We start from the raw sequence: 9,990 nt of genomic DNA on the forward strand, positions 1-9,990 counted from the left end.
CAATAGAAGCCTACACCTGTCAAACTGTCAGATTCCATTCCCTTTCCAAAGTCTTGTAGGCATATAATAATGCAAAAAAAGTGCATTCAGTCCAACTTCGAAAGTCCCCTGTAGTCTCATTTAATAGTCTCAAACTTACTTAAAAGTCTAAAATTCAGTCTCTTCTGAGATTCATGTGATGATCTCGTAACTGTAATCCACTGTAAAATCAAAATCAAAAAGCAGATTATGTACTTCCAGCACATAAAGGCACAGGATATACATTAACATTCCAAAACACAGGGAAGGGAGTATAGTGAGGAAACACTGGACCAAAGCAAAACTGAAAACCAGTTGGCAAACTCCAGACTCTGCATCTCCATGTCTGACACTCTTCAGATCTCCAGCTCCTTTCAACTTTGTTGACAGCAACACACTGCTTTCTCTTGGGTTGGTTCCACTCCCTGTTAGCAGCTTTCCTTGGCAGATGTCCCACAGCTCTGGCATCTGCAGCATCTTGGGGTCTCCAAGAAATCTAAACTTCAACTTCACAGCTTTATACAATGGCCTCTCTAGGCCTTCATTGAGGGATGCCTGTAATGGTCTGCTTTGTTCCTTTAAGAGACAAGCTACGCCCACTTCCCTCCCCTGTCTGCCGAGGCAAGCAGATCTTCAGCTTCCAACCTGAGTCCTTCTTTTCCATCTCTCTCTCGAAGAGGCAGTTTTTGGTATCTTCCTTCTTCCCACTTCTCCCCTTCCCCCTTCTCTCTCTCTCTCTCTCTCTCTCTCTCTCTCTCTCTCTCTCTCTCTCTCTCTCTCTGCTTTTCTCCCCTTTCTCTTCCGTAATCCACTAAATAAATATCCAACCTCACTCTGCATGGTGTGCCTATCCATGACTCTGTCTCTCACCTGCCCATGGTTCCTTTCCCAGGACCAGTCATCTTCGGAGACCTGCAGCATGGTCTCATGGCATGACCATCCATCTCTCCTTGTGGGACTGTCTGCCCAGTCAAGGTCTCTCACCCACCACGCAGCTCCCTGCCTAGAACTCATGGCCTGCTGCAGCCATCCCTGCCTGGGACTGACTGTTCTCTGGACCCACTGCCTGCTGACTGCCACCACTTTGGGAACATACAGTGTGGTCTTGGGACCCACTACCCACTGCCTGTCACCACCTGCCACTGCTCAGGGACCTGCAGCATTTGTGCTGCTGTGCCCCTCAGGGAACCTGCAGCATTTTTACTTAAACTATTACAATACTCCTGAGACATGCCTGACTTAGTGGCTTTCCTTAGTTGAGGAGGCAGGTTCCATAGCCCCTTTCTTCTATCCTTATTGGACCTGTCTCCTTAAAAGACCACACTTACTTCAAAAAGGCCACACCTCCTAATAGTGCCATTCCATTTAGGGGTGATTTTCTTTCAAACCATCATACCTTACAGGACCTTGAGATCAAGAGATGAGCATTTTTAAGACTGAGGAAATGGCTCAGTTAGTAAAGTGCTTGTCAGGTAAGCATGAGGACTGGAATTCAATTTCCATTACCACAGCACTATGAACCTGCAGAACAAATCCTGCTAATGGGGAAGCAAAACCAAGTGAATCCCTAGGGCTGGTGGCCAGCCACTAATCTAGCTGAATTATTAAGTTCCAGATTCAGTGAGAGATCCTGCCTCAAAATTGAGGTGGAGGACTGGGGAATAGGAATGGTACTTCACAATGACCTCTGACCTCCGACAAATACAAATATAAGCATGCACATACAAAGATACATATTCACAAAAAATAAATAAGTAAAGTAATAATAATAAATGTAAAAACATGTTATGGATGTTTGCCTCAGAATTTTGTCTCTGTGTATTGAGAGTCTGTATATTTCCTTTTTCGTCAAAGACCAATTTTGCAAATTCATGTTTTTCTCACAATATACTACTATTTTATGGTATAGGAAATGTGTATTTGCTAATTTATGCAACGCATATGTTTTGTGTGCTTGGCTGGCTCCTTGGGCTGCCTCACTGAACACAACAAAGATCTGACTTCAGCACTTCCATTGTTACTCCTTAATGGCTGCTAATTTTCCTACCCCATAGCCTTTTTTCCCTTCTATTCTTAATCTTACAGTTTGCTATCAATTGATTTGCAGTTAATCAAGTTCTTTGTTCCTTCTTGTTTTCTTTCTGGGTTTCACCTAGAATAAATTTACAAAGAAGAAGAAGAAGAAGAAGAAGAAGAAGAAGAAGAAGAAGAAGAAGAAGAAGAAGAAGAAGAAGAAGAAGAAGAAGAAGAAGAAGAAGAAAAGAAAAATATATAACCTGTTCTGCATTTCCATTCATTCCTACTTAATTTTCTTATTCTCATATTTTCCCTGTTTTTCTTTGCTTATCAACACTATCCTCACTTCTTAGGTTAAGTACCCCTTTGACCAATGTTTTTAGTTTGGTTTTCTTTCTTGCTTAGTGATATAGACACTGCACACAGTGAATTTTTCTAAGTACTGTTGTGATTAAGATTTTACAAATGCAGTGTTTAGTTTTCTTTCTAGGCATTTCCCTAACTCCTATTTTAATTAATTTTTGATTAATAAATGTTTATTGATGGCTAGGGAGATGGCTCACAGGCTGGGAGCACTTATTGCTCTTCCAGATCACACCCACATCAGATAGCTCACGACTACCTGTAACTCCCATTCTTGTAGATCCAGTGCCCTCTTCCAGCTTCCTCAGGCATATCTACACAAATGGCATAAACTTACACAGACATATACACACATACACATAATAAAAATAAATAAAGTAGTAAATATTTAATAGCTATTTGCAAGCCATTTTATTTTAATTTCCAATATGAAAGTTTTATCTTCCTGAGTTCATAGTCATGCTGAGTTCAGATAACAACATGGATTAGTCTTCTTAATGTGAGATCGGGACAATTTGAAGTATGTCCTAAAGTCTTGAGCTGGATATAGTGGACGTATTGTCATGTGTTATCGGTTTTTACCTCTGAGACTGGAGAAGCCACACTGAGCGATTTAATTCCTTTACTACTCTGGTTTTAACTAGCAGCAGTTGTTTCCCAGCCTCCTCCAGAAGACATTTGGCAGTGTCTGTGACTGCTTGTCACAACTGGGGCTGGGGCCACATATAAATGGAATGAGGAGGCAGAGGCAAAAGTATTGCTAAATACCTTCCAGTTATCAGTTCTTACAACAATTACCCAGCCCCAAATGCCAGTCAGGCAGAGGCTGTAACGCTTTGCTAACACAAGCTCTTAATGGATGTTAAAATGCACTCATTGCCGTGCCGTGGTTTCAGCTAATTGTGTGTAAGTGAACGTCGGTCCACTGAGGCTCATTGCCACCGTGCTTAATGTAAACATCCCACCCTTCTGGAAGAGAATAATATCAGTGTATAGCACAAAGGAACACACAAAGTGAAAGGAAGACAATTCCTTTTCTGCAAAAAAGGTGTGCTATGACCTAAATCTGGCTATTGAGTAGCACACTCAACCTATATAGTCTTTTTTTTTTAATCACTGATGTAGGAGGTGACTTCATCTCATCCCTTTGATGGGAGCACAATTTCACATCTGAGGGGATTGGTTAATCAGGTCACAGGGGATAGAGGAAGTTCAAGAAAAATGAGCACTTGTCAGACTAAACAACTTTGACAAAAGAAACAAGCAAACAAACAAAAGAAAACTAACATCCCTTATTGTTCATCCATGCCTCTTCGTGCCTTCTATCTTTTCTCAGGTTATTAAACTAATGGTGGGTGTGGTGGTTTGAATAGCTACAGTTCCCATAGACTCCTGTGTTTGAGTGCTGGCCCTTAGGGAGTGGGGCTTCTCTGAGGCACAGCTTTGTTGGAGTGGGTGTGGTCTTGTCGGAGGGAGTGTGTCACTGTGCAGGTGGGTTTTGAGGTCTCATATACGCTGAAGCCATGCATGCCCAGTGTGATAGACAGTTGCTTCTGCTGCCTGCAGATCAAGATGTAGAACTCTCAGCTCCTTCTCCAGCACCATGTCCACCTGCATGCCACCATGAAGACAGTGAACTAAACTTCTGAAACTGTAAGCCAGCCCTGCCCAATTAAATGTTTTCCTTTGTAAGAGTTGCTATGGTTGTGGTGTCTCTTCACAGCAACAGAAACTCTTAACTAAGACAATGGGTTTCACACATTAGAATTTGAGTTTAGAGCAAATGGATAAATAAATCCCAATAAAAATGGTAAATGCAAGAAGAAAAAATTATAAAGTGTTTCCTTAGCACATTAAGAGCAAATTACTGTGGTGACTAGCAGGGTGATATCAAAAGATGGGGACAGGGAGGACATTTAGATGAACATCTACTCCCCTCACCCCCACACACAGATTCCTTGGAATAACTATGCAAATTAAGAAAGTCAAATCTATGTCACCTCTTGAATTGAAAAAAGGAGGGCTGCCATTCGGAACTTCAAGGACTAAAAGAAGGAACTGAATTGGCAAAGAAATGAAAGAAAACTGTAATCTAAAATGCACACAGGAATCACTGCTACAAATATAAGGGCACGATTAGACATGCTCCTGCCTTAAGGTCAACTATAAGCACTGTTAGGGAGCTGGATTGTAGGATTGGTTGGTTGCCTAGCATGCATAAAGCCCCAGGTTGGATCTCAGAACTGCATAGAACAAGACATGATTGTGAGCATTCAGGCACCTGTACTGGTCTGATCTTGGGGTTCTGACAGGATACATCCTCAGCTGCAGCCACTAAAGGCATCTGCTGTGCACATTCACTACATTCCCTTTTAAAAGGACCCTGCCCACCTCCCATATCTCTCTCTCTCTCTCTCTCTCTCTCTCTCTCTCTCTCTCTCTCTCTCCCTCTCTTTCTCTCTCTCTCCCCTTCCCTTGTCTTCTGCTCTTCCTGTATCCAGAGGCTGGTCTCCCTTCTCCTCTCCCTTCTCTTTCCTATTCACTTCCCCCCATTAAAAAAAAAAAAAAAAAAAAAAAACCTCTCTACCTGAGCTCTGTTGCATGGTGTCTTTCTCTCCCCTGCCACTTTTCTAAAATTATAACAATGATCACACACAACTATAATCTGAGCACTTGGGAGGTAGAGGCAGGAGGATCAGGAAGGTTGCTTTTAGCTATAAACTGAGTTTTAAACTAGTCGGTGCTACATGAGACAATGTCCTGAAAGCAAGAGAAGGGGAAGGCATTGCTGGAGAACAGATAATTTATTAAAGAGCTGTATTCAAAACCATTTGTTCCACCACACACACACACACACACACACACACACACAGCTCTGAGGGGTACTGGTATTCATTTGTTTTGTTCTGCAGGGTAAAAATTCCTCCCTTCTAATCAATGAGAATACTCCATCTGGGAGCTGAAGAGATGACTCAGTGGTTAAGGTCACTGGTTGCTCTTTCAGAAGACTGGGTTCAATTTCCAACATCCACATGGCAGCTCACACCAATATACCTAAAATACAAGTAAGAGAATAGAATACCTGGAGAAAAAAAGTACTAAATCTGATAGACAAACAAAACACTGGGGTAAATTTAAAGAACCACTAGATAGGGATTGGAGAGATAGCTCAGGGGTTAAGAACACTGGCTGCTCTTCCAAAGGTCCTGAGTTCAATTACCAGCAGCCACATGGTGGCTCACAATCATTTCTAATGAGATCTGGTGCCCTTTTCTGGCATGCATACAGAATACTATGCACATAATAAATAAACCTTAAAAAAAAGAATCACAGGACAGAAGGAGAAAAACAACAACAAAGGGAAGCTGATTGCAGTGTTCCCTGCAAGCATGCAATTACAGAGGGAAAGAAAGGGAGGCAATGACCATAGCCAGAAACAAGGAGATCTATCACTAAAGAGGTCTGTGGAGCTACAAAAGAACCAGTCCATTATGACTTCGTCTTGCATAAGCATTATTATCCTCCTAACATTGGCCTGAGGAAAGCAAAGAAACCAGTGACAGAACAAGCAAACACAGGAAAGGGTTTATATTACAATCCTAACAAGATGACTATTGGTGTAAATTAAAATGTTTTAATACTCGGGAATCAGATATTGTTGTCTTTTCCATGATTTTATCAGTGAAACACCAATGTTGCTTTAACTATTCTGTAACAATTCCACAGCAAATTAGAGAGTCCTTGTTTCCAACAAGGAGTAAAAAAGAGAGCTAGAAAAACAGCACCGAAGAACTCTGATAACCAACATAGTCCTAAGCCAAAGGAGTAATGCTGGGAAGCAGAGAGGTCCTAGGGAGGCGGCTGGGGTCTAAAGTGCTTGCTGTGCAAGCATGAGGACCTGAGTTCAGATCCCCATCCCCCATGTAAAAATGCCAGTGCTGGAGAGGTGGAAGAGGCCAATCTCTGGAGCTCACAGGCCAGTCTGCTGACCTGAACCTGTGAACTCCATGTGTAGAGACTTTGTCTTAGAAAATAGAGAACTACTAGGGAGGATGAAGATGGATGCTAAAAAGAAATTCCACACTAGCTCAGAACTGAGTATAATAAAGGGTTATTTATTTAGGGGTAGGTACGCTCACAGATCACAGTTCTCTGCTCAAACTGGGAACAGCAACCAAATCCAGCATCGGGAAGAGAGAGAGAGGAAGCACATGCTTTACATCAGTATTTACAGTATGAGGCCACACCCAAGTGGGCGGGCAACTTCAAGGCTACCTACTGAAGGATTTCCTACAGCACCTCCCCCTTTTGTTTAAATAAGAGAGTTCTAAGCCTAATACAAAGTTATATACAATAAGAACAAATATCAAGTATAAAAATTAGAATTACAACCAGCATAAACAGTATCAAGCAAGAAACATGGGATAAATGTTTCAATAATTATCCTATCCTAAGGAGTCTAAATCTTGTATTATAAATAACTTGGCTAAGTCATGAGAGGAAAGTAACTACAACTATCTAGTCTTCAACCCCATCGAAGACCCAAGAAGGGAAATAATATTACTTGAGTGAGCGGGAAGTACAATCAAAGAACTTCCAAAATGTGCAACAAATGACAGAGACAACTGGCTACCTGGACAAACACCCAAAGTCCTATTTGCAACATTGGAGCAACCAACTTTAGCTAAGGCCTAGAGTAATGGACAGAACGTTTTCAGAGGCAAGAATTTTTCAAAACTGTCTTACTCTGTCTTGGAAAGATTTGACAGTCTTTTTTCTTGTATCCTGCTTGTATAGTCTGGATACCATGCATTTTGTCAGTGGTCAAGGCATGGGCAGTTCCTTGCCCAAAGGCCAGTTTTGCCAAGAAGATAATAAACCCCAAGTGGAGTGTCTTCAGTGCTCAACATTCTCTCAGGAATAGATTGGTTGCCAGGAGCAATTGTGTCTCACATAAACAGAACCCTAAATTATTAAATGCCATATTCTATAGCTCTTTGAAGTGGTTGAAGATTACCTATCTATGTATAATACAATCTCGATCTGAAGAACCTGATTAGTCTAACTATAAGTATAACAAAAATGGATGACTATTGACCTATAATTCTTAATACCTATATAGGTTAAAGACTAAGACTTCATATTATAATATTAAACAATCTTTAAACAACTGTGCAACAAATGAGAACAATAAAACAATGTATAATTATCTTGTTCAGAGTTTGAAATGTGTAATGCAATATAATAAATATATCCTAAAATTGCATCAATATACAAAATGTCTTAAGCAGAGGTAGAAGCATGCAAGCATATAATATGATGAAATAACTTTGCCTAGGTGTACAAATATTGTAGGAACATATTCAATATAATTTGAATTTGTATCAATATACAAGAATCTATATCAATGTAAATTGCCTATAAATAATAGCTCACAAGTATTTACTCTATTACTCACTATTATTATTATTATTGTAAATTCACAGTAATCTATCATCCCATCCAATTTCCCTCTTATTTTTTTTTAAAAAAGTGATCCCTGAGACTACATAATTTCCACTCCAACCCACAATGCTATATCAATTATAATGAACCCCTAATTAATGTCCCTAACCCTGAGGACAAACTTTGTTGCGAGAGGGACGTCATCTTCTAGAATTACTTTCAGCTCTCATGGGAGTGATGTTCTTCCTATAGGATCCTGTGAAACTAAAAAATGACATGAGACAGAAACCCTGAATTTTTCTTTTAATGACATGCTTGGATTTAAAGAAGGACAGAGCTATTGTCCAACTCCAAAGGCAGCTTTGATTTTTAAGTGAGTCATGACTATTATTCTGGTTTATGTTCAGAGATTCTTACCCTCAGATGACCTATCCTCATAAGTCATAATTCTCTTTGCTTGGTGATCCTATCTGGATAATTATCTTTTCCTCTTTAGGCATCCTGATGTCCAGGGTCTCTTGACTTTTTGAATGAGTACTTTCTTGCAAAGACAAGAACAGAACCCTGCCCCAACCCTTATGAGGTTTCCTTACCACCTGTATGGTTGTTACCTCTGTGGATCAGCTGTCATTTCTCTTTCTTGAGAGATTTCTATTTTTCAAACCAAATCTTTATTAATTTTGATAGTATCCATAACGTTTCTTCTCCTGTGAAAACAAGAGTAACCCTTTTCCCAGTGTAGCACATCTCCTGGTTTCCATTGTGAGGTCAACACATCCTTGAAATATACCAGCCGATTTAATTCAGATGTTTTTTCTATTATCCACTGTCTCTCTGCTGCTGTTGTTCCTTTCTCATTAGTGTTAAGACAATTCAAGATTAATGAAGCATTATGCAATCTATTTCTGGGGATATTTTTCATCCCTTTCTGTTTGTTTAACATATCCTTCATAGTTTAATTTGATCTTTCTATAACTGCCTGACCTGTAGGATTGTTTGGTATACCTGTAATATGTTTTATATTATAATAAGCAAAAAACTGTTTCATTCTCTTAGAAACGTATGCTATACCATTATCTGTGTTTTTTTTTTTTTTTTTTTTTTTTTTTGTACAGGTATACTCACAATGGCCCACAGGAAGATACCTGATGTCAAAGTCTGGCCTACATACACATACAAACACATACACGTGCACATGTGCCTATGTATTCTTACACACACACACACCTGCACGTACATACACACACGCACACAATGAATAGTATTGGAAGTATCACCATACCTTGTGGGAGCCCACAATGACTCTATTCCACTTACCTTAAAGTCAGAGAGTTCAAATTTGTTCTTGATCCTCAAGGCCATTAACAGAATGTTTGGCCAAAAGACATGGACTTAAATGTCTTGCTCCTCAAGGCCAAATAACAGGATGCTTGGCAAAAAGGCATGGTTACTAGATGTTTTGAGGATTAAGGAGGTGATTACACTTATTTTTTCCTTGAACCATCATAGGGAAGTCTTTTGCCCTCCCTTTTTTCCTTTGGGTATAAACACGGTATGAGAAATAAATTCGAGGCCACTGCAGTATTCACTGAGAGCCCTTCCAATTCTATCTTCTGTCTTTTGTCTCTTTCTTTATTATTCAACAGTTTATCTGGTCCCAATGATACCTTCAAATTATACTACAAAGCCATAGTAACAAATCAGCATGTACTAACGCAAAAAAAAAAAAATGGATGCATAGATTGGTCAAACAGAACAGAGGACACAGATATGAGGTGCTCAGATATACAGCCAAGTGATTTTCCAAAAAGATGTCAAGGTCCTCCCCCCTCCGTCCATGTCTAGGAAGGTGAACATCCAAACTGGCTAGGCTCCCACCAAGCCGGAACATGAAGTAGGATCAAAACCCCGTGCCATTGTCCTTGGCTTCTCATCAGTCCTCATTGTTTGCCATGATCAGAGAGTCCGGTTTTATCCCATGCTTTTTCAGTCACAGTCCAGCTGGCCTTGGTGAGCTCCCAATAGATCAGCCCCACTGTCTCAGTGGGTGGGTGCACCCCTCGTGGTCCTGACATCCTTGCTCGTGTTCTCCCTCCATCTGCTCCTCATTGGGACCTTGGGAGCTCAGTCCAGTGCTCCAGTGTGGGT

At 40.5% G+C, this 9,990-nt stretch overlaps 1 long non-coding RNA gene across 1 annotated transcript in view; it reads left to right on the forward strand.

Annotated features, from left to right (window-relative positions):
• LOC126505265 (uncharacterized) overlaps positions 1 to 4,089 on the forward strand; it is a 420,992-nt gene extending 416,903 nt beyond the window's left edge. The window contains exon 2 of the long non-coding RNA XR_007592840.1: positions 2,268 to 4,089. This is a non-coding gene — a long non-coding RNA (uncharacterized lncRNA). The remainder of the gene's footprint in view (positions 1 to 2,267) is intronic.
• The last annotated feature ends 5,901 nt before the right edge of the window (positions 4,090 to 9,990 follow it).

The sequence above is a fragment of the Alexandromys fortis genome, unplaced genomic scaffold, assembly GCF_014885135.2.
Source record: "Alexandromys fortis isolate MF-2015 unplaced genomic scaffold, M_Fortis_MF-2015_v1.1 scaffold_57, whole genome shotgun sequence".
Taxonomy (NCBI): domain Eukaryota; kingdom Metazoa; phylum Chordata; class Mammalia; order Rodentia; family Cricetidae; genus Alexandromys; species Alexandromys fortis.